We start from the raw sequence: 24,982 nt of genomic DNA, 5'->3' as shown, positions 1-24,982 counted from the left end.
CTTTGACTGGAATGATTTCTATTTAATTGGGGCAACACATAATCCTTGCTGCCTGGCATTACTAATTATAATCCAGGACACTCACTCTGCAGACCAAAAGTCAAAGGAAAAAGAGTCCCATTCAATTACATCATATGAAGGCAGACAACTAAATACTGACAAACGTTATGAGTGCTTGTATACAAATGCAAGAAGTCTAAAGGGTGAACTTGAGTGCCTGGCATTAAATAAGCATATTGATATAATAGGCATCACAAAAACTTGATGGAATGATGATAATTAATGGGACACTATAATACCAGGGTACAAAATATACGGGAATGACAGAACAGGTCGTGCTGGTGGAGTGGCACTATATGCGAAAGCATTAAGTCAAATATAGTAAAAACTTTAAATGAAGCAAACTGTACCATAGAATCTGTATGGATAGAAATTTCATGCTTGAATAATAAGAGTATAGCAGTAAGAATTTACTACTGACCACGCAATCAGGATGGTGATGGTGAAATGCTCAGGGAGATTAGAGAGGCTACAAAAACAGATAATAATGAAAAATGTTAACTATCCCCATATTGATTGGGTACATGTCACCTCAGGATAGGATGTTTCATAGATCAGAGTCCTAGCACCCAGAAGAGGAGAGGCGAGTCTTGATTTAGCCTGAGGTGGAGCACAGGATATGGATTAAGAGGTGAATACAGCCGAACCACTCAGTAATAGTGACCATGATATAATTAAATTGAACATCCTTGTAGGGGGGAAATACCAAAGAAGCCCAGTAGCGTTTAACTTCAAAAGGGGAACTACACAAAAATGAAGACGCTAGTTAAACGGAAATTAAAAGGAACAGTCACAAAAGTAAAATGCCTGCAAGCTGCATGGAAACTTTTTAAAAAACACCATAATAGAGACTCAAACTAGATACATATCCCAAATTAAAAAAACAATAAAAGGATAATAGAAACACCCCTATGGCTAAACAGCAGAGTAAATAAAAGCAGTTAGAGACAAAAAGACATCCTTTAAAAACTGGAAGTCAAATCCTATTGAGAAAAATGGAAAGGAACATAACCTTTGGCAAATGTAGTACAAAAGAATAAGTAGGCAGGCCAAAAATGAATTTGAAGAGAAATAAGCAAAAGACACAAAAACCTAACAGCAAAAATACTTTAAGTACATCAGAAGCAGAAAGCCTGCCAAACAATCAGTGGGACCACTGGGCAACCGAGGTGCTAAAGGAGCATTCAAGAAAGATAAGGCTGTTGCAGAGAAGCTAAATTAATTCTTTGCACAGTCTTCACTGCAGAGAATGTGAGGGAGAGTCCCACACCTGAGCCATTCTTCTTAGGTGACAAATCTGAGGAACTGTCCCAGATTGAGGTGTCAACAGAGGAGGATGTGGAACAAATTGATAAATTAAACAGTAATAACTCACCAGGACAAGATGGTATTCACCCAAAAGTTCTGAAATAACTCAAATATGAAATTGCAGAACTAACAACAGTGGTATGCAAACTACTGCTTTTATCAGCTTCTGTATCAGATGATTGGAGAATAGCTAATCTGAGGTGGATTTTTTAAAAAAGGTTCCAGAGATGATCTTGGCAATTACAGGCCAGTAAACCTAACTTCAGTACCAGGTAAACTGGGTGAACTATAATAAACAACAGAATTACTGGACACCTAGATGAACACAATATATTGGGAAAGAATCTAGATGGCTTTTGTAAAGAGAAATCATGCCTCACCAATCTATTAGAAACCTTTGAGGGTCTCAACAAACACATGGACAAGGGAGATCCAGTCAATACAGTGTGCTTGGACTTTCAGAAAGCCTTTGACTAGGTCCCTCACCAAAGGCTCTTAAGCAAAGTGAGCAGACTTGGGATAAGAGGGAAAGTCCTTTCATGGATATAGGTTAAAAGACAGGAAACAAAGCATATGAATAAACTGTCCGTTTTCACAATGGAGAGAGGTAAATAGCAGGTTCCCCAGAGATGTGTACTGGGACCTGTGCTGTTCAGCACATTCATAAATAATCTATAAAAAGGAGTAAACGGTAAGGTGGCAAAGTTTGCAGATGGTACAAATTACTCAAGATAGTTAAGTCCAAAGCTGACTGCAAAGAGTTACAATTACAAAGGGATCTCACAAAACTGGGTGACTAGGCAACAAAATGGCAGATGAAATTTAATGTTGATAAATGCAAAGTAATGTAAATTGGAAAACATTATCCCAGCTATATACACAAAATTATGGGGTCTAAATTGGCTGTTACCATTCAAGAAAGAGATCTTAGAGTCATGGCTAGTTCTCTGAAAACACCTGCTCAATGTGCAGCGGCAGTCAAAAAAAATCTAACAGAATGCTAGAAAGGGATAGATCAGACTAAGAAAGGGATAGATCAGTGGTTCTCAACCCACAGGCTGCTTGTGGCCCATACAGCACAGAGCAGCAGCCCATGTGACATCTTCAGGGCATACAAGTAGTATATATATTGTGCATATGCGGCCCACAGTGATTAATAGGTTGAGAACCACTAGGATACATAATTAGATAAGATAAAATATCATAATCCCACAGTATAAATCCATGGTACGCCCACACCTTGAATGCTACATGCAGTTCTGGTCACGCCATTGGGGGAAAAAAACAGAAATGGAAAAAGTACAGAAAAAGGTAACAAAAATAATAATGGTTATGGAATAGTTTCCATATGAGGAGAGATTAAAAAAGATTGGAACTATTCAGCATTGGAAAAGAGACGATGGGGGGGATATGATAGAGGCCTATAAAATCATGAATGGGATGGAGAAAGTGAATAAGGAAGTGCTATTTACCCCTTCATATCACACAAGAGCCAGGGGTCACCTGATGAAATTATTAGGCAGGAGGTTTAAAATAAAAAAAAGAAGTACTTCTTCACACAAAGAACTCGTTGCCAGGGATGTTGTGAAGGCCAAAAGTATAACTGGGTGGGTTCAAAAAAGAATTAGCTAAGTTCATGGAGGATAGGTCCATCGATGGCAATTAGCCTTTTGTCAGGGACACAACTCCATGCTCTGGGTGTCCCTTAGCCTCTGACTGCCAGAAGCTGGGCCTGAATGACAAACAGTCGATAAATTGCTCTGCTCTATGTACTTCCTCTGAAGCATCTATTGAGCTAGAAGGACCATTCATCTGACCCAGTATGGCCATTCTTGTGGCCCAGTGCTTCTGAGTGCAGCGGGATGCACGATCCAGGGCACAGGTGTGAAGAGATGGATTCCTAGCGCCAGTGCAGCCAGAGCTCCACCTCAGCAGGATTCTCAAAATTGGGAGACACCCTCCAGCCTAAGCGAGTCCTGCATAATCTGTTCCGTTTCCCAGATCTCATTCTCCCTTTCCCTGTTCAGACTGCCTGGTGCACTCTGGATTTTCCGTTGATGCTCCCTGACCTCAAAAGGGTTAAGTCTCTCAACCATCTCCTGAGGCTTTCGCTGCTTTTTTTCCTGCTCTTTCTATTTTATTTCCTCAAAGACATAGAGATCAGCTGCCTGAATCTGGTTTGACCTCACAGCAGAGCCTGCAGCCGCCCTCACTGCAGCAGACGCTGTGCCTGTGTCTGTGTGCAGAGGGGGTGGTATGCACATGAGGGCAGGGGGAGGGGAGGAACATGTAGATTTGCTTTGCTGGAGCCCATTCGGAAATAGTCATGAATATTTCATGACAGGGAGATTGATTCTTCAGTGAGACCAAGCAGACATGGATCTGAGTGTGTAAGGAACACACAGGGACTGGGGTTTCCCACTCTCGCCACAGCAGACCTCAAACCAGTCTCCTTGGGCCTATATAAAAAGAGCCCTGAAAACACCAAATGCAGGGGCCCTATATAAGGTGAGCAGAGCTACACCCACCTGCATTTGCTCCAAGCTCCTGCACTAGGAGGATTCACAGGTGCCTAGAGTCACTCCTGACAAAATCTACCAGTATTTTACCCTGCAACTTGTGACGTGTCACAGAAAAAAAAGGGTGCAGTACAGTCCCATACAGCTGATAGCCACCTGCCAGCAAATTTAATTGGCCCCAAGATAGGACATGAAAACAGAAACAATCATCACTCTCAAACTTCCAGTCCTCTGATTCCATTACAAAAGAGGGGACAGAAGGGGTGTCCAATGTGGCCATAGCAGTGCCAGCTAATTAATTTTCCTTTACAGGCTGAGGATGTCAGAATTCAAAGTAATTTAAGATTAGGTGCTCCAGGTTCAGTGCTAAACCAGGGGCCAAATAAGGGCTACGTCAGGCTAGATAGCACCCAAATCACACCAGATTAGGTGGAAATCCATGAAAACCAAACTAGAACTGGACAATAGGTCCCTGATGGTACTGGATCTGACGTAGGCCCAAACTGTGCAGGCAGGCTAAGATCCAAGGATTCAACTCAATCTCTCAAATTCAAAAGGGGAGTTGGATTTGAGTTCTGGTCCTTGTTTATTTTTAATACACTTTCCCCATCCAGGAGTCCCCAAAAAGCTGGCAAGGGCAGCATGGGGGCCACTGGTATCCATCCAGGGAGCTGGGGAGAATAAACAGCAGCACAATGAGAATGTGGGAGGACACTGGTGTGGGCAGAGCAATGGACACAAGGGCTGAATTTGGTCCCAAGTCTCTGTCTTCAAAATGTGAAGGATTCAACAGCAACTTGCCACGTGCACGAGAGGCATGTGGGCGTGCATGCATGGGTAGATGTGAGTGTGCAGCACATTGGTATTTCCTAATGTGGAGGTCTGTCCATCTAGCAGTATTTCACAGATGAGCTGGAACAGCCCGTTATCATGGAGCAAGCAGCAGAGGTGATCCTGCCCCTCCTCTCTACAAATAACAGATTTGGAAAGGCATCTGATCTGCATGTCAAACAGAGACCTAGCAGAGACAGGGCTGACGAGGGGGTGGGGAAGGCAGTACAAATCAGCGGGGCCCAGCGGTCCGGAAGGGGGCCCGGCTTCCCCGGTCCTGTTTAGCCAGTCCGCCCTTGCTGGGGGGCCCGAAAAAAAATTTTTCACTGGGGCCCAAGCCCGCTCTTGGCAGCCCTGAGCAGAGAAAGGGGTGGAGGCTAGGCAGGCATCCCATAGCTCCAGCCTTTGGGGTCATTGCTTTGGTATATGTGAGGTTCTCAGAGGAATCATCTCTCTCTCCTGTAGTTGAGAGCCAGGTCTACAAGTGAGGATACAAAAGTGCAGAGAGATGGGGACAAAATAGAGGCCTGTTATTTTATGCTCACCCAGAAGAGAGCACTGTGGGGTGATAGGAGGGCAGAGAAAAAAACCCTTATGAGCAGTATGCTTCATGGCAGGATGCAATCTGGCTGGAGCAAAGGCACCTTGCACTGTCTTAAATCAGTACTGCTAATGTGCACTATCAACAGCTGTTGTACTCCCCCTCAAAGACAGCTGCATTTCAGCAGCAGATGAGTTGGCCCCTGTGCTGTCTATAAAATGTGCCCAGTTAATAAGGTGCTTTGAGTTCCATGTGAGTGAAAGGCACTACACAAATGTAAAATCACTCTACAATTCAGAGGAGCACATAAATCTCTTTTTGGCAGTTGCCATGTTTGTTGCTCATGCAGCATTACAGCTGGTGTCAGCACTTGGGAAAGGATCACACTGAGAGACTACAGCAGAGCTGGAACAATCTCCCTATGGCCTGCCTAAGCTGGACATACGTGGGGAATGACAAAGACCCACTGCAGCGGGAGCGGAAGAATTCAGCAGCGCACCATTGACTCAAAAGGGCAATATGCTTCCCTGCCCTGGGGGCTGGTTCAAACCCCAGGAAATCTAGCCCTTCAGCAATAGCGTTGATAGGAAGAATAATCAGGACTTCAACAAAGGGAACCCACAGAGGACCAGGATCCTAAATGTGAATTGAGGTACAGCTACTATACATTTCTTAGATGTTGAGAAGAAGGTATATATTGCTGCTGATACTTTTTCCCCCATATGCATCTTTTCCAGGTGAGGAGGGATCATTAAGTATTGACAGTATCTGTTACAACTGGCTCTAGGAACCAAGTATTCTTGACAGTAAAGAGAGAGAAACACACAATGCTTGCCCCTCGCTACCCCAGCCATCCAGCTCTCAGTGCCATTAGAAAAAAAACCACATGGGTTTGGAGAAGTAACCCAGACAGTATACAGAAGGTCCGATGATGGCTGTGATTGAAGTCCACTCCTGTAAGGAAGATGTAAAGTGATGATGAACACAAAAGGGTTCAGAGTGCCAAGCAGGGGATGGCTCAGCTTGAATCTACAGCTCAGCAGGACATAAAGTGCCCCAAAGGCTTATTTCTGTTCTCCCCACTGGAAGGAGAAGCTCTTAGTTTTAGCTTCTGTGGGGGATGAAGGCTCATCATGGTTTTTCAAGCCCCTCTCCAGAAAATTCTTCTTCCATCCAACTTTGCAGCTGGAAGATCCTTATGTTAATGTCCTGTATGCTCATATCACAAGTCTAGGGCTAGTCCTGAGATGTTTGCCTCTGGCTTCAATGGCAGCGAGACTGGGCTCTTAGCAAACATTCTGAGTCTGCTTTTTTAGAGATTCCATTTCCAGAGCAGGATGGATTCCCCACAATGATCCCCAGCAGACACTACTGAGATCACTGCACACTGCAGACACAAGGGAGGAGGAGAAGATGTTCCTCCAAGGCTACTAGAGTTTTTCTTCTTTGGAATAAGAATGCAGAGGCCAGTGCAAACTACTCACTCAACTCTCTTTAATTAGTGACCATCTGCTTTCGTGCAGCACTGTCAAACCAAGAGAGAAAGAGAGAATTTGGCAACGTTCCATTGACTGCTGCTCTCCTAACATTGGTTCCTTACAGAAAGACTTTTTTAAGCACTAACATGCTAAAAACAAAAACAGAGAGACAATGTGGTCTGTTGGATGCAGTTCTGGGTTTACAATGGCGCCAGTGGCGCCAGGCCCATGCTCAGAAGGGGCCCTGGCCTGCTCTGCTTACACTGTGCCCCGAGACTCTGCCAGCCTGCTGGCTCCCCCCCAACACCATCACTTACTCCTCTTGGCCTGCCTGCTGGCCAGCTGAGGGCTCCTCTCTGCCCCCTGGCTGGACCCCAGTGCACCTCCAGCTCTGGGCAGTCTCTGCTTCCCACCACCTGAGGGGCTTCATCTGTCTCCCTGGAGCTGAGCCTCCTGGGACTGGTGCAGAAGCCTGGCCAGTCTCAGTAGTCGGGGGGGGGGGGGGGAGAGAGATTCACAGTGGGGTGGGGGAGGGCTTGGCTGGGCCCCTCCAGGCAACTGAGTCCTGAGGAAGGCCTGCTGGGGCAGGCCCAGGCCTGGCTGATTGCGCCACTCCCAATAGGCCGAAGCGATTCCCTATCCTGGGACCAGTCCTGGCTACGCTGCTGGCTCAGCCCAGCAGACACAGTCACCTCCCAGCAAGGCCAGAAAGTGCAGCCGGGAGGCAGGGAGTGGGTCTCTGTGTGTTGGGGCACTAGGGGAGTGAGGGCTCTGTGGGGGATGCTGAGTAGTTGTGGTGGGGCTGTGGGCAGTGGTGTTGTTGTGCAGGGTGCTGTTGTGTAGGGCGTTGTGCATTTGGGGGAGGGTCTCGGGGAGGGTGCTGACCACAGGGAGTCTGGAGGGGGAGTTGGGCAGGGCGGCTGTGTGGTGTGGCATAGGTCCACCCCCGATAGGAAGGGGCATGCTGGCAGCACAGGGCCGGGCAGGACATTGTGCGTCTGGCAAAAAATAGTGCCCTCACACTGGGCTGGTGGAGCAGGGCCGCCCCTGCCATACCATGTCCCTGGCCAGCCCCTTGCTCCAGGGACTGATCTCCCCGCGCCATGCTCCATTACTCCCATGGGGGCTCACATATATATTTGGCACCAGGCCCACAAAAAGTTAATCCAGCCCTGGTTGGAGGCATCATGGCACAGGCGCCAGGAACTCCTGGGTTCTAGTCCCAGATCTGAGACCCCCTGGGTAAGTCACTTCCCTTTGGGAAATGGGGATGATGACACTCACCAGCCTCATGAAGTGTTGGGAGATCTGGTTAATATTTCAACAGTGTTTTGTCTGCTGAGGGTAACCTGTCCCGTCATTTCTATAGCTAAAGGAGGAGTGAATGTATGTAGTCAGACATGTTCTCAGCTAAGCACTGCTCCCCACAGCCATGCCATCGGCTGGGAAGCTGTCAGATTTCACAAGCTAAGCAGTTTGGGCTTTAGTTAGTAATTGGATGGGGGTTCATATAGGTGCTATAAAAAGTAATGCTGGCAATTCGATTGCTAACAAGTCTGCCCCTGAATCCGTAGTGTACGAGGTACTCTGAAGGCCCATCTTTCAGATAAGACTATACCAAAGTACTGGACAACTACAACTCCCATGACATTTTTTGCAAGAGTCAGGCTGTTAGCCCTAGTGTCTTGGCCAAAGTTCAACTTGAGTAACTACATTCTGCCTCCCTAAATTTCCCCTGCAGTTTGTGTGTGTAAGCAGTTGCAGTGCGCCACCTCAGAGGTAGCTGTATTTAAGGGGTAAGTGAAAACAACTCTGTAAGTGAAGCTTGTTGAGCTCTTTGGGACCCTTGGATGAAAAGAACTATAATAAGCATGCTCAGGTTTTGCACATTTCTGCAATAATGTCTGTCACACAAGTGCTCCCCGCCTATAAGGTGTAGAAGCTTTGTTAACACAAGGGAAATAGTACCAACAGTTCCTCTACAGGTTAACTCTGGTCCAACATCAACAGCCATGGCAACATGGGGAGCCCTGTTGTTGCTCTGCATGAGGGCTTCCCGCACTCAGAAGTCCAGAGCAGCAATGGGGAGATTTTTGTACAGCCTCCCTAGTGTAGAAGGGCTGGCTAGTGATCCTGTCCAGCTCTCCTGACCTGAGGAATGCCGGCATCAGGCACATTCTGCCATCCTCATCCCCACTCCTTTCTGTCAGGGACTCAACCTCGCTAGCAGTAAAACTCAGTGACAGGAGCTGGAGCTGCAGCACCTCTGTCTGAAAGCTGTGCAGCCTCATTAGCATTCAACACACAGCACAAGCAGCCTTCTAAATTACCCACTTCCCGACTCAGGGCCCTCATGTACCAGTCACATGTACATGGGCACACAGGAACACACAACCCATGGGGCAGTCTGCCCTACTTTACCCACTCTTCCAGTGTACACTCCCACAGGGCAGCCTCTCCTCCCTTGCATATTCACCTCATCCAATTCTCCTTCACGCATCCCCCCATAGGGCTGCCCCCACTCCCTCACTGCCCCCAATTTTCTGTGCACCCCCCGCAAGCAGCCCCTTCTCCCTTGCACATTCACTTCACCTCATTCTCCTGAACACGAGTGTGTCATCATTGCTAATTACAGTCAGCTGTACCAATGCAGCTGTGCCACTGTAAAATCCCTCGTGTAGCTGCTCTATGCCGACAGGAGAGAGATCTCCCATTGACATAATAAAGTCACCTCCATGAGCCACGGAAGCTATGTCAGTGGGAAGAGCTCTCTCACTAACAGAGTGCTGTCCACATCGGTGCTTCTCTTGGTGTCACTTATGTCACTAGGGAGGGTGGGGTGTTTTTTCACACCCCTTGAGGACATAAATTATACCGACAAAAGTGGTTGTGTAGACGAGCCCTAAGTGTTAAATTCCTTATTAAAGGCAGCTGCAGCCACTGGGGGCCTGAACCTGATTAAGCAATTTCACGCATTTCCAAAAGAGGGAGATTAGCAGGATTTCAGGTGCCCTGATCAGCAACGAGCTATGGTAGCAGCTCCCTGCCCAGAACTGTCTTCTGAGGACTGCAGCTAGCCAAGATCTCCTCTGCATGGATACAATGAGTTGAAAAGAGTTTAAAAGTTTTACCCAGTTTTTTTTAAAGTGTAAGAAGCTACCAGCCGAAAGCTGCGGAGAATTAAACCCTCTACTCACAGGACAGCAAATGCACTGGCAGCGTTGGGGCTCAGGGCAAGAAGGTAGCTCATTCTCCAGGGCTCATTCAGCCCTTGCCCCTCTCCTGAGTCTGGAGCAAGGGAGTTAATTGTGCTGCAGGTTTGTGAGACAAGGACATTGGACAGGAACAGCTTCCTGTTGTTATTGATCTGGCTGAGTTAGACCAAAGGCCTGGAGAAGAAAAGCTGAGCACCACATTCCTAGTCCCTTCTCCCAACCTCAGTCAGAAGAGCAGAACCTTCCATTACATTAAACATTCTTCCCTCAGACTCCAGGAACTTCTTCACTCCTGTTCCCTCCTCTGCTGAGGGCTCACTCCATGCCCTCCTCCCATCCAGTTATTCTTCCTTATTTATTAGCATTACACAAAGTGCCTAATTACCAATGCCACTGAGATTCCAGCCAGAAATCCAACTACCCCCTTATCTTCAGCTCTTAATTAAGATGTAGGCTTTAATTACATTTACTGTTTTCATGACAAAATATTTCTCTCTCTCTCTCCGTCTGCCCCCTCCACACAATCATTATAGAGCTCTAATAACAACCTCCCCACCCTGAGGGCAAGGGGGGGAGAGTATCTGTTCTATCTTCCCAAGCAGCTGCTTCCCACCTAGTCCCCAATCACTCATTCCTCAGAGAGCTCCAAGGCCTGGAATCATGCCAGGGAAAGGGGAGGGAAAACACAGGTAACAGGTTGGCACAGCATATTGCTTGGGCTTGATAGAGCCTGCAGGCCATAGTCATGACAGAAGTCTGGGTTCAGGGATGGGCAAAGGTGCAGTGAATGACAGTGAATATGGTGGGATTCCCCTCTATTCAGTGGAAGGATTATGGGGACTCCCAGAAAGTTTCCCACTATACCATGTTGCTCTCCTAAGGAAGACGTCCCATCCACAGGCACCTACATCCTGAGATGCTGCACCCACCACCACCCAAAAACTCTGTGGTAACACTGAGCTGGTCATGGTCTCCATGCAACAATGCTAGCAGCTGGGAGGCTCCCTTGCAGACCTCGAGGTCCCCAAGGATCCAGCCACCCAGCAGCAGCCCAAGAAGTACTCTTCTCTCAGGAGAAGTAGCAGCAATTCCTCAGTATCTTGCCAACCAGGAGAGCAGGAAAGGAGTTCTCTGAAAAGTGCCATCTTCTTGCACAGACATTATGCACAGGCAGGTGGGCTGAGCAGCAGGGACAAAGAAGAAGCTGAGCAGAAACACTTGCTACAAGGCATGTTCCGCATTCATTACAGATTGTAATGGAGTATATTGTTATGGGCTGCTTGCTGACATCACTGATAGCTGAAGATTCTGGTCAAACCCTTCATTGCCTCCCCTACCCCGTCCCCTGTGACTGTTTTGATTCTGTGCTGCTCTATCATCTTTGTTCTTGTGCTAATGAGCATGAGGTTCCCATTTCCTCTAGGCTAGTGTTTATTACGGACATTGAAAAACACTCCATATACAGACAAAAGCTGCTAGAGGAGTTTGATTGGCGGGCGGGGGGGAAGAAGTAGGGGGATAGAAAAACCATCTGGAGAGTTCAGATTGGTAAGGACTGTTTCTGCACATGCACATACATGACTGCTGCCAATGTGGCAGGTCCCCTTGTTCCCATGGCTCTGAAAGGTAACATTCTTTACACTGATGTCACTCTGGCTGACAGTCAGTGTGGCTGGAAGAAGTGATGTAATTTACACAAGCACTTGGTGCAGCAGGACTTTCAGGAAGGCCATCAATCAAGGTGGTGGAACCCATCAGTCCAGGGGTTGGTCAGCCTGGCAGCAACACCATCCTGACACTGGCTCAGAGCATGGCAATGGAAAGCAAATGCAGGCTGGCAATACTGAGGACTAAAATTAGTTTTGTAAAACCTCAATCTGGCTCTAGATTTGCACACACCAGAACACAGACAGGTTCCATCCAGGTCCTGTTTTATTTGAATGACCAAAGTCTGTGGGTCAGAAGTTCAGTTGGTCTGGTTCACAGTGGCTCAATAAAATGTTTTTCCTGTAGTGTTTTGTTCCAGCTTTGCTCCATCCATCTCTAGAAGCAAACAGGATGAGGATGCCTGAAGACTGAAGAATTAACAATACTCTACCTGGCAAAGATGACATCATGGGGACTTTGTTTCCATGTCAGTGTCTGTGCCCCAATGTCAAGCAGACCACAACACAGACAGCAAGAAGGCATGTAATGGAGCAGCTCACCTAGAGAAGTTGTGAAATCCTCATCCTTGGAGGTTTGTAAAAACAGGTTTGACAAATATATGTCAAGCATGGTCTAGGTTTACTTAATGTGTCAACACAGGGGGATGGACTAGATGACTTCCTGAGGTCTCTTCCAGCCCTACATTTCTATGAAAGCCGCTACATGAGAAATGTGGCACAGAGTCCACAACATACAAATGTCCACACACATCTAAGCACAGCACAGACAACTCAACTAGACAGATACTGAGGGCTCCTAACAGGGCTCCCAGCAGGGGTAAAGAGCATGCTGTGAGCTGAGGGTGTATCTGCAGCTCGCCTAAGCCTGTCCAGTTTCTCATGCTGAGATTATGCATGATAACCAAGCAATCACACCTGATCAGGGGCCTATCAATACACACCGTGAAAGGCAGACACTGTACCTTTAAATGTTGTCAATGGATCTTCCATGTTAGAAGAGTTAATCCCCCCACTCCCCACCAAACCCCTCTCAGCTACAGTGATGGGATAATTAGATGCGAGGGCTCAGCTCAGATGATGCTCCAGTTGCTTAGCAACTAATGGTTTCCATGGAAATGGCAAAGCACAGCCTTCAGAGCAGTAAGTGAGCAGTGCAGCAGGGCTGGGAGAGATGCCTTAAACTCTCGCACTGATCCGCTCCTCCAGAAACACTCAGAGGCCTTGAGGTATTAGGGAGAATGGGAAGGGAGTGCCTTAAAGACACAATATCCCTGTTTCAAGTTGTAGTAAAAAAGAATATCTTCTGTCATTGTTTGCAGTGTTGTTGCAGCCATGTTGGTCCTAGGACATTAGAAAGACAAGGATGGGGGGCAATGTAATATCTTTTATTTGACCAACTTCTGTTGGTAAAAGACAAGCTTTCGAGCTCCACAGAGCTCTTCTTCAGGTCTGTGTAGCTCAAGAGTTTGTCTTTTTCATCAACAAAAGTTGGTCCAATAAAAAAAATTACCTCACCCACCTTGTCTCTTTCGTAAAAAAAAAAAAAAAAGTACTTTTTCAAGTGATGCTTTAAATGACACATTCCACACAGTGTCAGTGACTCCCCATTGAGTGACAGCACTCATCTTGGAGCAGGAGCTGTGCATCTGTGCGATCCTGTCTACCTCACCCGAAGGCTGTGAATCCTGACATTAGTGCCCTGATGTGTGGATCCTACTGTACTCGAAGACTCAGAGTGTGAATTACAGCTCCAGTGCTTGGATACGGGGCCTGAGACGTGAATCCCGAACTAATACATTTAGGTGAGGAATGAAGTTCAGACCTGTAATATATATATATACTTGGTACTTTAATAGGACCAATGTCATAAAGCTCAGAACAATTACAAGCCAAATCAGTTGAGAGGAAGAATTAAATCAGAAAAAATGTGAATGACGTTCATGAATCACTTAAAAATATCTTACTAGATGCCCCAAAAGCCGCAATCAAGGAAGAAGGCCATACTGGTTAAAAAACTGACCTGATTTAGGGGAAAGTGAAGGAAGCTATGAAAAATAATATAAATAACAAATGGAAGAAAGGGTAAGTTAATAGGAATGGATATAAATCAGAAGTTAGGATTATAGAAAATTGCTAAGGGGAGCAAAGGGACGCACGGAGGAATCTATGGCCAACAGAGTTAAAGACAATCAGTATTTTAAAAGATATTAGGAGCAAAAAGAATCCTGACAATGGTTTTGGTCCATTACTAGATAGACATGGTAGAATTATCAACAATAATAATGCAGAAAAGGCAGAACTATTCAATAATTTGTTCTGTTCTGTATTAGGCAAAAAAACCAGCTATAATTTCATCATATAGTGATAACACTTTTTCCATTTTACTAGTATCTCTGGAGAATGTTCAACAGAAGCTACTAAAATCAGACATTTTAAAATCAGCAGGTCCAGTTAACTTGAATCTAAGAGGAGGAGCTCACTGGACCATTAATGTTGATTTTCAGTAAATCTTAGAGCACTGGGAAAGTTCCAGAAGACCGGAAGAAAACTATTGTTGTGCCAATTTTTAAAAAGGGTAAACAGGATGACCTGGGTAATTATAGGCTTGTCAGCCTGACATCGATCCTGGGCAAGATAATGGAGCGGCTGATATGGGACTCAATTAATAAAGAATTAAAGGAGGGTAATCTAATTAATGCAAATCAACATGGGATTTTGGAAAATAGATCCTGTCAAACTAACTTGATATCTTTTTTGATGATATTACAAGTTTGGTTGATAAAGGTAACACTGTTAGCGTAATATCCTTAAGACTTCTGTAAGGTGTTTGACTTGGTGTCACACAACATTGTGATAAAAAATCTTGAATGATATAAAATTAACATAGCACACATTAACTGGATTACTAAACAGACAGGTCTCAAAATGTAATTGTAAACAGGGAATAGCCATCAAGCGGATGTGTTTCCAGTGGGGTCCTGTAGGGATCAGTTCTTGGCCCTACACTATTTAACATTTTTATCAATGACCTGAAAGAAAACATAAAATAATCACTAATAAAGTTTGCAGATGACACAACAATTGGGGGAGTGGTAAATTGAGAGGACATATAATTGATTCAGAGCAATCTGGATCACTTGGTAGACTGAGCTGTATGCATTTTGATACAGCTAAATGTAAATGTATAGGAAAAAAAACTAAGAACAAAGAATATAGGCCATATTTACAGGATGGGGGACTCTAGCCTGGGAAGCAGTGACTCTGAAAAACACTTGGAGGTTGTGGTGGATTATCATCTGAACATGAGCTACTAGTGTGATGCTGTGACCATAAGAACATAAGAACATAAGAATGGCCGTACCGGGTCAGACCAAAGGTCCTTCTAGCCCAGTATCTGTCTACCGACAGTGGCCAATGCCAGGTGCCCCAGAGGGAGTGAACCTAACAGCTTCTCCGGTGGATTTACTATAGTAGATTTACTAGAATGGATTCATCCCACAGAAATTAGAATCCATCCCACCCGACGCCCTGGTTAGGGAGGGGAGTGTACAGTCCCTCTCTATATGTCCCTCTCCAGAGAATTGTTCGAGTCACAGTCTCACATCTTCATTCACATGATTTGGTCTTGGTACAGGACAGGTGCCCACATCACAAAAGCCACCAGCACAACTGGCACTAGTGGGCCCCCTTCTCTGGCAGCCTCAGCAGTGAGCACAAAGGCTGAACGGCCAGAAGCAGTGATGTCATTTAAACAAGTACTGGGCTTGGTGTGCATGCAGTTGGATTGTCCCTCTTCCCCAAAGAGGGGTCCTGTCTGGCCAGGCTGTCTGGGAAAACTTGCCCTGCTGTTGCTCAGGCTGTCCCTGGCTCAGGGGGTATCAGAGAACCACAGGGAGCATCAACCAGCACTAAGTTTAGTGTCATTCTTCTGTGACAAAAACAGGCACACTTACGCCATGTGGGAGGTACTGTCATTTTAAATACTCACCAGCACTGGCTGCCTGTCCCCCCAGCCATTCACATTGGCTAATCATATTTAATGATTGGTTACTATAGTGCAGTGCTCCACACATCTGAGGCCTAATTGGGCGAGTGTGAGACACTGCTGCAAACGGCCCAGCTCTTCTCCCGAATATTTACATACTGTACGTAACCAGATCGAGCTGGCTGGGCTCCCTTTGGCTCCCAATAGGCAACCGGCAGTGCCCTCTGGTGGGCAGGCAACGCCAGTCGCGAAGTCATTCCCCTCGCGGATCCCAGCCGCGCCACTGAAAGGAAAGTCTGCGTTTCTCACCTAGGCAGAGCACTGCGCCCTTCTCTTTGCAGATCTCACCTGGCAAGTTTGTATTCGAAAGGAAATGCAGTGGGATAGCAAGGCATGCTGTGGGTCAGGACTGAGGGGCATTGGCAACAGGGACTCAGAGCAGGAGGGGATATGCTTTTCCAGTGTGTCCCAGCTAGGCCAGGGTAAGGTGCACTCTCAGTTTCCCCACCACCTGCTTTGCTTGTGGTATTCTGTTATTTCCTTAGTAAAATACAATTTTCTTCCTCAGTGACACACACAAAAAAACCCAAAACATTAGTGGCAGCAAAGGTGAGGAGGGAGGCTTGCTGCAGCATCCAGAGATGACATGTGGCTCAAAGATTATCAGAATTATTGGAACAAGGACATTTAAAAACAATAGCACAACTTCCCCATCATGGGAACAGAATTTAATTCCTTTTTTAGGACTTAAATTCTGCATGTGCCAGGCACAGCTAGAGATAGTGCAGGTGCATCTTGCTTCCTTGTATTGCACTCAGTCCTGCTCTATTTCCATGTGGACTGAACTTCCCTTCTAGTCCTGCACTCCACTTATCCTCAGGCTGCTAATGACCCTCAGTCCCAACCTGCAGACCCAATGCTAGTTCAGTTATGGGCTCCCCTTGCAGCTCTGCCAAAGTCCCATAGTCCTGCTCATCAGTCCACTTGCTATTCCCCTTATAAGAGGAGAGATAAAATGTTAAGATATTTGCCATCTCTGCTGTTTGAAGCCTCTGCCCAAATATCAGCTGTCACTGAGTTAATTTCCCTGTGATTAAGGTCTTTTCCCTGGCTTCCTCAAACCACCGTCCTATAGTCAGTCAGCCTCTCTCATCAGAGACCAGGACTCTGGAAAGGTATCAGAGCACATTTCTTTCTTCTTTTTTTTTATAAAGATTGCAGAACATTTCAAACTCTTTCTCCTATTGCTATCAAACATGGAAATCAAAGGGAAACACCATACTTTGTTCAGTGGGGTGGCAGCACAAAAGGTGAGCAGCAAACCCAGAACCACCAAATACTCTTGCCAACTTGACTTTGAAGTAGTTTTGAAAATCTTGGAGGAGGGGCAGAGATCTGAGATCAGCTCTTCTGCTGCAAGTTCACAGAGTTTAAGGATAGAGGGGGTGCAAATTTGTTCATTCCCCCACCTGAGAAATAACGTTTTTGTACACGAGATACCTCGAAGTCAGGACACAAAGATGAGGAAAACTAATTATTCTGGGAGTTTGTGCAGCTATTGTGCAATGAACTGGCTACTGCTTGGCTCTCTATCACACATACAATGTGTGTGTGTGTTTCACTCACCCTCCCACCCATCCCCTTACACACTGTCTGGCTATGGAGTAGACTTAACCTATGTCAGCAAAACTTACGTCACTCAGGGGTGTGAATATTCCACCACCCGAGTGACGTAAGTTTCACAGACATAAACGCTTGTGTGCACAGCGCTGTCAGTGGGAGAGCTTCTCCCGCCAACATAGCTTATGCCGCTCGTGGAGGTGGTATTCTTATGCCAACGGGAGAGCTCTCTCCCATTGGCATAGAACGTCTTCACCAGATGTGCTGCAGTGATGCACCTATATCAGTACAGCTGCGCTTCTGCAGAGCTGTTCATATAGGCATGGACTTGCACACACAGGTCCTACCTATGCTGCAACAATAACTCCTGTCAAGGGACCTACTTAAACAGGGCTATCCTCATGTTCCACTGAAAGCATGGTTTAAATTTCCATTAGAAACAGGACCTTAAGCATTATGGTCTGGAGTTAGGTCTCAGGCATTCTATTCCCAGAGCTGCCGCCAGCCTTACTCTAATGCAGTGGTTCACAACGTGGTGCCCATGGGCACCATGGTGCCCGCCGGGGCATCTATCTGGGCCAGCGGACAACCATCTGCCAAAATGCTGCCAAAGAGCAGCGTCATCAAGAGGCATTGCCGCGAAAACGCTGATGATTTTTGGTAGCATTTCGATGGCGACGCCTCTTGATGACACTGCTTCTCGGAGGCATTTCAGTGGCAACACCTCTTGATGTTGCCGCTTCTCGGCGGCATTTCGGCGGATGCTTGTCCGCCGGCCACGGTCCTCGGTGCCTCGTCGTCCGGCACCCGCCAGACGAAAAAGGTTGGGGACCACTGCTCTAAGGCAAGGTCATTAACCACCACTTTACAAATGGAGAAGGTCAATGAATTTGACATTATCCAGGGTTTCATTGTGTTCTCAAGTCATGGTAAAGCCCTAGATAGTTACAATGATTAGAACCTACCTGCACTGCAAATGTAGCTCTGTGTCAGCCACGCCCAGGCACAGACAGGTTTAACCAGGTACCCAACACAGCTGCAGCTGTGGTGCTGACAGGGCCACAGCATGTCTTAGATTTCTTGGTTTCCTCTCTCCCACATTGTCTCTTTCTTTCCCAGTTTGCCTCTACTCCTCTGAACATTCCCACTGTTTAATCAGGAAGAGAGAGCCATTTCTGAGTAACCTAACCACCAGGGCTGTCAAACAGATCATGGATCCTGCCTTCAGGACACAAATCCTCGGAGCTAGCTCTGCATTTGAGCCACAGCCTCAGCCACCTGCTGCAGCACAGAGTGTCTCAGGGAGTGCCAATGAGAGCAGGAGGTAGAGTTGCCAACACTGTAATTCAAAGATAAGGAACTGTTTTCTTAGCACCGCCGCTCCACCCCTCCTCCCAATATTATCATCATCATCAATAGTAATAAAAATAAGCAGTACTCACTTACATTCACCAGGAGTATCTCTTGCTGCTTTTTACAGCACTCAGGAACTCTGGATCTTGTACAGAGATGAAAAAATAAGGGACATCCCGTGTAATAAGGGGCTGTTGGCAACCAGGAGATGACCCTGCAACCAGGCCAGTCAGCTGTGGTACAACATGCACAATGTGGACAAGACAACTCCCTTCTTTGCCAAGGAAGTAGACTGCTTTTGGGGGGGCTCTAACACAAGCAATAACCAAAGCAGGCCCGGTAGGAAGCCACAGGCCCAGGAGCACCACTGTCAGACTGCTTCTCTGCAGACCACAGTAGTCTTTGAGGCTGACAAGAGTCAAGAGAGCCAGTGATAACCACATCCCAACATGTAATGTAGGCAGGACCTTAACTGGGTCTGTCCAAGACTGGTAACTGAACACAGCTAGGTCATCCCGTACAAAACAGAACCAGGTCTGGAGAGGAGCATAACTCAACCAAAATTCAGTTGTAATGCAGCACAGACAGCAGTTCTGCCTCATTCAAACCACAAAAAGCCACAGCTAGAATGAGGCTCTTAGCTTTGTGTGCATGACTGTGGCACCCTCTAGGTAAGGGCCCTACTGTTAGTGCCAGCTAAGGAATATCCTGTTTACCTTAGGTGGCAGAGGCCTATGTTTTGGGAGTTGGGCTCTAGTCCTGACAGGGTACATGTGTGATTTATTGAGTGGGTCTCCTTCCTGCAGCATGCAGATTTGTTTTTCCTGCCCTTCCCTCCACAGCATGTCACGTCCTTTGTTTGAAATTATGAGGCAGCGCAATCAGCATGGAGACTGGAGTCCTGGATACATGGGGAGGAGGTGTTTGAGGAGTGTATAATGAGGGGCCTCCTGTCCTCCCCTAATGTCTCCAAACATCTGAGGCCACACTGGCAAGTTTGTGAGCAGTAAAGCAGCTTTGAGCCCTGTAACTCCTGAGGCGTACACACTGCCGAGCCACTTAGTGCTCAGAAACTGCACAGATGCAGCGCTCTAAAACCCACCCCAATGAGAGATGTAGAGCTTTCTGCGCCGGGGCTACAGCTCTGCGGTGCCAGTGCAGACACCGGGGTGATTACAGCGCTGCGACTGGCCTCTAGGAAGTGTCCCACAATGCCTGTTCTCACCTCTCTGGCTACTGCCTTGCCATCTCAGTCGATCACATAGAAGTAATGCTTGGAATCTTCACTTTGTTGTTGAATTTTTTGCATCCCAGAAGTTTTACTTTGTCTAGCGCACCATAAGATGAGGAGAGGGGGGAGGGATGGGTCACAGAGTCTAAAACGTCCAGAAGGACTTCAAACCTGAGGCTGCCTTTGAGAGAAGGATTAGCTGCTAGGCTATGGCCCCTCAAGAGGCACCCACTGCCCAACTGAGATTGTGAGTTCTCTAGGGAAGGGACTGTGTCTGGATCTGTGTTTGGACGAATTTGCAGTAACAAATGCTACGATTTAACAATATCCTCTGCTGCTATGTCAAGTCTTCTCTGTCTCATAGAACCAGGAGTGGCGAGAGCAGGAGTTCAGCTAGTTTTGAGCCGTCCCTCTGGGATTGAGGGGAATCATGCCCAAAGGAGTCCTTGGACCAAACTCAGCCCTGGGACCTGCATCCACCTACTCCAGGGATGGACTTGACCCCTTAGTCTCTATGTCAGAAAAATCCAGCCCCCTTTCAGATGAACAACAGGGATCTCAGAGAGAGGAGGAGAGAAAATAAGGGGATTAAGTGTTTTCCTTGGTGCTCTAAGATATGAGACAAGTTCCTTTGCACCCTGAATCTTGGTGTTCAACTCTCAGCAGGATTCATTTTACAGTCATGAGTCACCTGCCACATGGAGAAAGCACAGTGCCTCCCTCCCATTCTCCCACTACCAGCTGAACTGCAGTGCAGGCAGAATTCCATCTCATCTCCTCCCCACAACCTGGCAAAATCCAGCATCTGTGACATACCTTGGATCAACAATTGCTGCTGCCCATCTCCCTCTTCTCCTCCTCCATGCAAACACTGCCTCTGCCTGCAAGCACCTGGAAACGTTTGCAAATAATAATAATAATTATTATTGGAGATATACCAATCTCCTAGAACTGGAAGGGACCTTGAAAGGTCATTGAGTCCAACCCCCCCGCCTTCACTAGCAGGACCAAGTACTGATTTTTGCCCCAGATCCCTAAGTGGCCCCCTTAAGGATTGAACTCACAACCCTGGGTTTAGCAGATGAATGCTCAAACCACTGAGCTATCCCTCCCCCCTGCAGTTGCCCAGAAATTAGAGTTTCACTGTCAAATCTAGGGATCCCTTCCCAGCTGTACTGAAAGCCCATATCCCTGCTGCCTGCAAGGAGCAAAAGCGGGGGAAGTGCACTTGCTGGGGTAGACACCCCACTCCTCTGAGCTGTAGCCTGATAAAGCCTCTCTGGATTCCCAGAGTGTGGGTTACATGGCTTACTCAATGTCAGGGCAGGTGTGGTGAGGGAAGGGCATCTGGTCAGAGTTTTCAGCAGGGCTGCTCCCATTGGTTGTCTCCTGAGCAGGTAAAACTCACCTGGCTGTGAAGATTCCAGCCATTCTGATACCAGGCAGCCTCTAGATCATCACTGTCACCTCTGTATGCTCTCATCTTCACTCACGGTGCAACTGCTGACCTTTCTGACTGTCTGTATGTTCTTCAGGAGGACCAATGCAGCAGGTTCTCTCTTCCTTCCTGTTTTCTCTGAAATATGATGTCCATAGCCTTTGTTGCTGCTGCTTGGTTCCTTGAAGTTTCTGACACTGGAACTACAGGGTGGCCAGAAGGAAACACATGGCTGCAGGGAGGAAGGATAAACTTCTGGTTTACACTGGGAATCAGGACTAACATGGTCACGGACTAACTGTGTGACCTTGGCCAAGTCCCAGCCCCTCTGGTGCCTCAATGTCCTCATGTGTACATGACAGTTGAGGATCCTGACCTGGCTGGGAAAACTATAATGGGCTGGGAGATAGGGTGACCAGATGTCCTGATTTTACAGGGACAGTCCCGATTTTTGAGTCTTTTTCTTATATAGGCTCCTATTACCCCACACCCTCATCCCAATTTTTCACATTTGCTGTTTGGTCACCCTACTGGGAGATCATAGAGTAGGGAAATGCTGCTCAGGGCAAGGAATGATTATTATTAAGCTAAACAGGGAGTGCTTGAGTTCTGGAACCAGGTCCTTGTGAATGTGAGTCCGGATGGGTATCCCAAGGGGTTCTCCTTGGTCATAGGGGTAAGGGCAAATCATTGGAGGGCCCCAGAAGGAGCACAAAAATCACAGACACAATGGACAGAACCTCTGAAATTCTCCAAGGGAACTTGAAACCCACTGGCCCCTATGATCAAGGAGGGGAAATTATTACAACTGTTTTTAACATGTTACAGGTGTTGAGAAGGTAACATAACAAGAACAATTCCCTGTGGTGGCTCTGAAATTTCAGCTCTGTACTATAATGCAAACAGAGCAGGCAACTGGAGCTAGGACTACTGGGTTTTGTTCCCATTTCTGCTACAGTCTCATGGTGTTGACTCTGGACAGGTCAAGTACTCCTCTCAGTGCCTTGCTTTCCCCATTTATACAATGGAGATCCTGCTGACACCCAGCAGTGCTGGGAGGGAGCACCCTCAATTAGCATCTTTAAAGTGCCTGAAGTACCTCTGAGAAGAGGCCTCCTCTTACAGGAACAAAGTACTCCCATTCTTACAGCAGAGAGAAGGTACATTTACCTACTCTTGCAGTTTCAGCCCTAAAGCTTCCCTCCCTCCCCCTTCCTATTTATGGCCACCTGATACTCATCACCACTGATCTACACACATGCAGATGGTTGGCCTCACATCAGTTCTGCAGCTATTAACCCTTTATATTCCAGTCACAATCAATGCAACTGCTGGAGGTCCCTTGTGTGTCATGGAGATTTGGGGCTACTCTATGCTGATGGGAGAGAGCTCTCCTGTCAACATAATAAAACCACCTCCACAAGTGGCAGTAGCTATGTCAGCAGGAGAAGCTCTCCCACCTGAAAGAGCCCAAGCAGCAGCTTGCACGGCCTAGTAGCCAGGCCAAACATCCTTGGTTATCCTCTCCCTATAGCTATGGTCACCACTCTCTCCCCAGGGACAACACTGGCAAATTATTTGAGGGAACATACCTCAGAGATGGGCTAGATCCAAACCCCAAGCTGCAGAGAAAGTGCAATCCAAGCTGAGCTTTACAGCTCTTGCAGCTGGATGTTCTATGAACATGACCAGGCCTCTGGCACTTTGGAAGAGGCCCCGGACTATAAGGAGAGGAGAGATGGTTTGTCTTGGGTGGGCATGGGGAATTGATAGGGGCCAGGCATGGGAGCCTGGCTGGGGGTGGGAAGGCAGCAGGAGGCCAACAGGCAGGTCTACTGGTGGGAGCTGAAGGTTCTTATCCATCCAGTTTCATCTGCAGTGCTTTCAGATTTCAACATCTCCAGCTTCTCTAGTGTGCTCTTTCCAGCATTTGCTGAGAGCTTCTTCATGGCAGTGCCCCTGTGCCAGTTCACTGGGGCACCCACCAGCATCCATATCACACATCTCAATGGAATTCATGTCCCAAACTCCCCAGCATAGCCAGCCATAGGGTCACACACAGGGACTGGAGATTTTGGCTATAGTTTTAGCAGCCAGGATTAGTGGTTAAAGTAAGGAGTCAGGATTTCTGGGTTCTTGCCTAGCACTGACAGGGGAATGAGTCTAGCGATTAAAGCAGTGTGGGCTGGGAATCAGGGCTCCTTTGTTCTGTTTCCACCCCTACCACTGAGTCACTGCATAACCTTAGTAATTTTAATTAGAGGGGGCAAAATCTTGAGTTCAAACCCCTTCAGATTTCATAGAGCCAGATTCAGATTCCCAGGTTGAAACCTACTCCCGTAGTTCTGGTTTGGGGTTAGGGTGCCCAGATGTCCTGATTTTATAGGGACAGTCCCGATTTTTGGGTCTTTTTCTTATACAGGCTCCTATTACCCCCCACCCCCATCCCGATTTTTCACATTTGCTGTCTGGTCACCTATTTGGGGTTGGATCCAAACTGGGTGGTGCCTATTTGCTGGTTTTGATGGGGATGAAGTCATGAGACTTCTGCCCAAGATGGTGAAAATTTCATAAGAACTGTTGATACCGCCTACTGAATTTTTAGATGCACTTTCAGTGGAGCCATGGGGGTTTTCAATGGTGGTCTCCCAGCCAAGTACTGCTCAACTGCATCCCTGCTTAGCATATGAGATCTCACAGCCCAAGCAGGCCTGACTGCAGGATATCCCAAAGCAAGGTGAGAGAATGAAGGGTAGCCAAAGGTAGAAGAGGTGGCTCTGTGATGGGAGTGTCATTACTCTGAGCCCAGAGGCTGCAGATTTGAATCCCACAGCACTTGCAGCAGGCCTGGCTCCAGTGTGATCTTGTGGCTTTTCTGCTGTCTGCCATAGGATTTCCATTTCTGGGCAACCCCTGGATCCTTCTCCCTATTAGGGGAAAGACCTTCTCAAAGGGCTGCTGAAGAGCTTTGACATGGGTGGGGAACCAGGTCCTACACAGATACCCACTGAGCAGCTTTGGTGAGCTCCAGTGGACCAGGAAGCCAGGCCACTCTGAATCTGTGCAAAATTCTGCACACCAGCTTTATAAGGGTTTGGCCTCCTCCCAAGATCACACGGAAATCCCTGGATTCTAAACACTCCTTCCCTCCCCACACCAGATTTCAGCCACTTCACTGTGCCCCCATGCTGCGGCAGGCATGACCAGGTCAAACTAATGGACAGCAATGGAGGGTTCACATTGACAAGACTGGGTGCTTATCAGGTCACAAACCTGGTTCTCTCTGGCTCCGTGGCTCTTAGGAAAAAATCCAGGAAGCCACCTGGAGTGGTGTTTGCAGGTGTGGCATGATCCTGGGTCTCTCAACTGCATTTTCTTCTTCTGCAGCATTTCTTACTCCATCCCCAAAAAGGACCCTTCTAGATCCACATGCAACACTGTCACCATGGTCACTCTGGAGTATAAGTGATGCCACTTTGTCTATCACACTAAAGACCCCTGCCTTTATCTGGATGAGTTACTAAGAAAAGGACGGACAGACAGTTGCCTTGCATCAAAGGGAAGAACGTGGTAATTGATTCCAGCACGTCCAGAGCAAAGCCATAGGCCTTCTCCGACTCAGATACAAGAGTCTTCATTTGTATGTGTATATCCATGAGCCATGGCACAGCCTCAGACTCCATTGCTTATTCCACAGTGTCACGCTCTCCAGGGCCTGTAGAAGAGGTGGGCCACT

At 47.2% G+C, this 24,982-nt stretch overlaps 1 protein-coding gene across 2 annotated transcripts in view; it reads right to left on the bottom strand.

Annotated features, from left to right (window-relative positions):
- The window catches only part of BCL9L (BCL9 like), a 135,824-nt gene extending 110,914 nt beyond the window's left edge, over positions 1–24,910 (bottom strand). For both annotated transcript variants that reach the window (XM_044997081.1, XM_044997084.1), the window contains exons 1-3: positions 24,520–24,910; positions 21,217–21,478; positions 20,625–20,699 (exon numbers count right to left, since the gene is read on the bottom strand). The gene's annotated coding sequence lies outside the window, so the exon portion shown is untranslated. The remainder of the gene's footprint in view (positions 1–20,624; positions 20,700–21,216; positions 21,479–24,519) is intronic.
- Positions 24,911–24,982: the final 72 nt, after the last annotated feature.

Source organism: Mauremys mutica, chromosome 22 (genome assembly GCF_020497125.1).
Source record: "Mauremys mutica isolate MM-2020 ecotype Southern chromosome 22, ASM2049712v1, whole genome shotgun sequence".
Classification (NCBI taxonomy): Eukaryota; Metazoa; Chordata; order Testudines; family Geoemydidae; genus Mauremys; species Mauremys mutica.
Note: the sequence above shows the minus strand (reverse complement) of the source record. Positions and strands in the feature narration are given on the sequence as shown.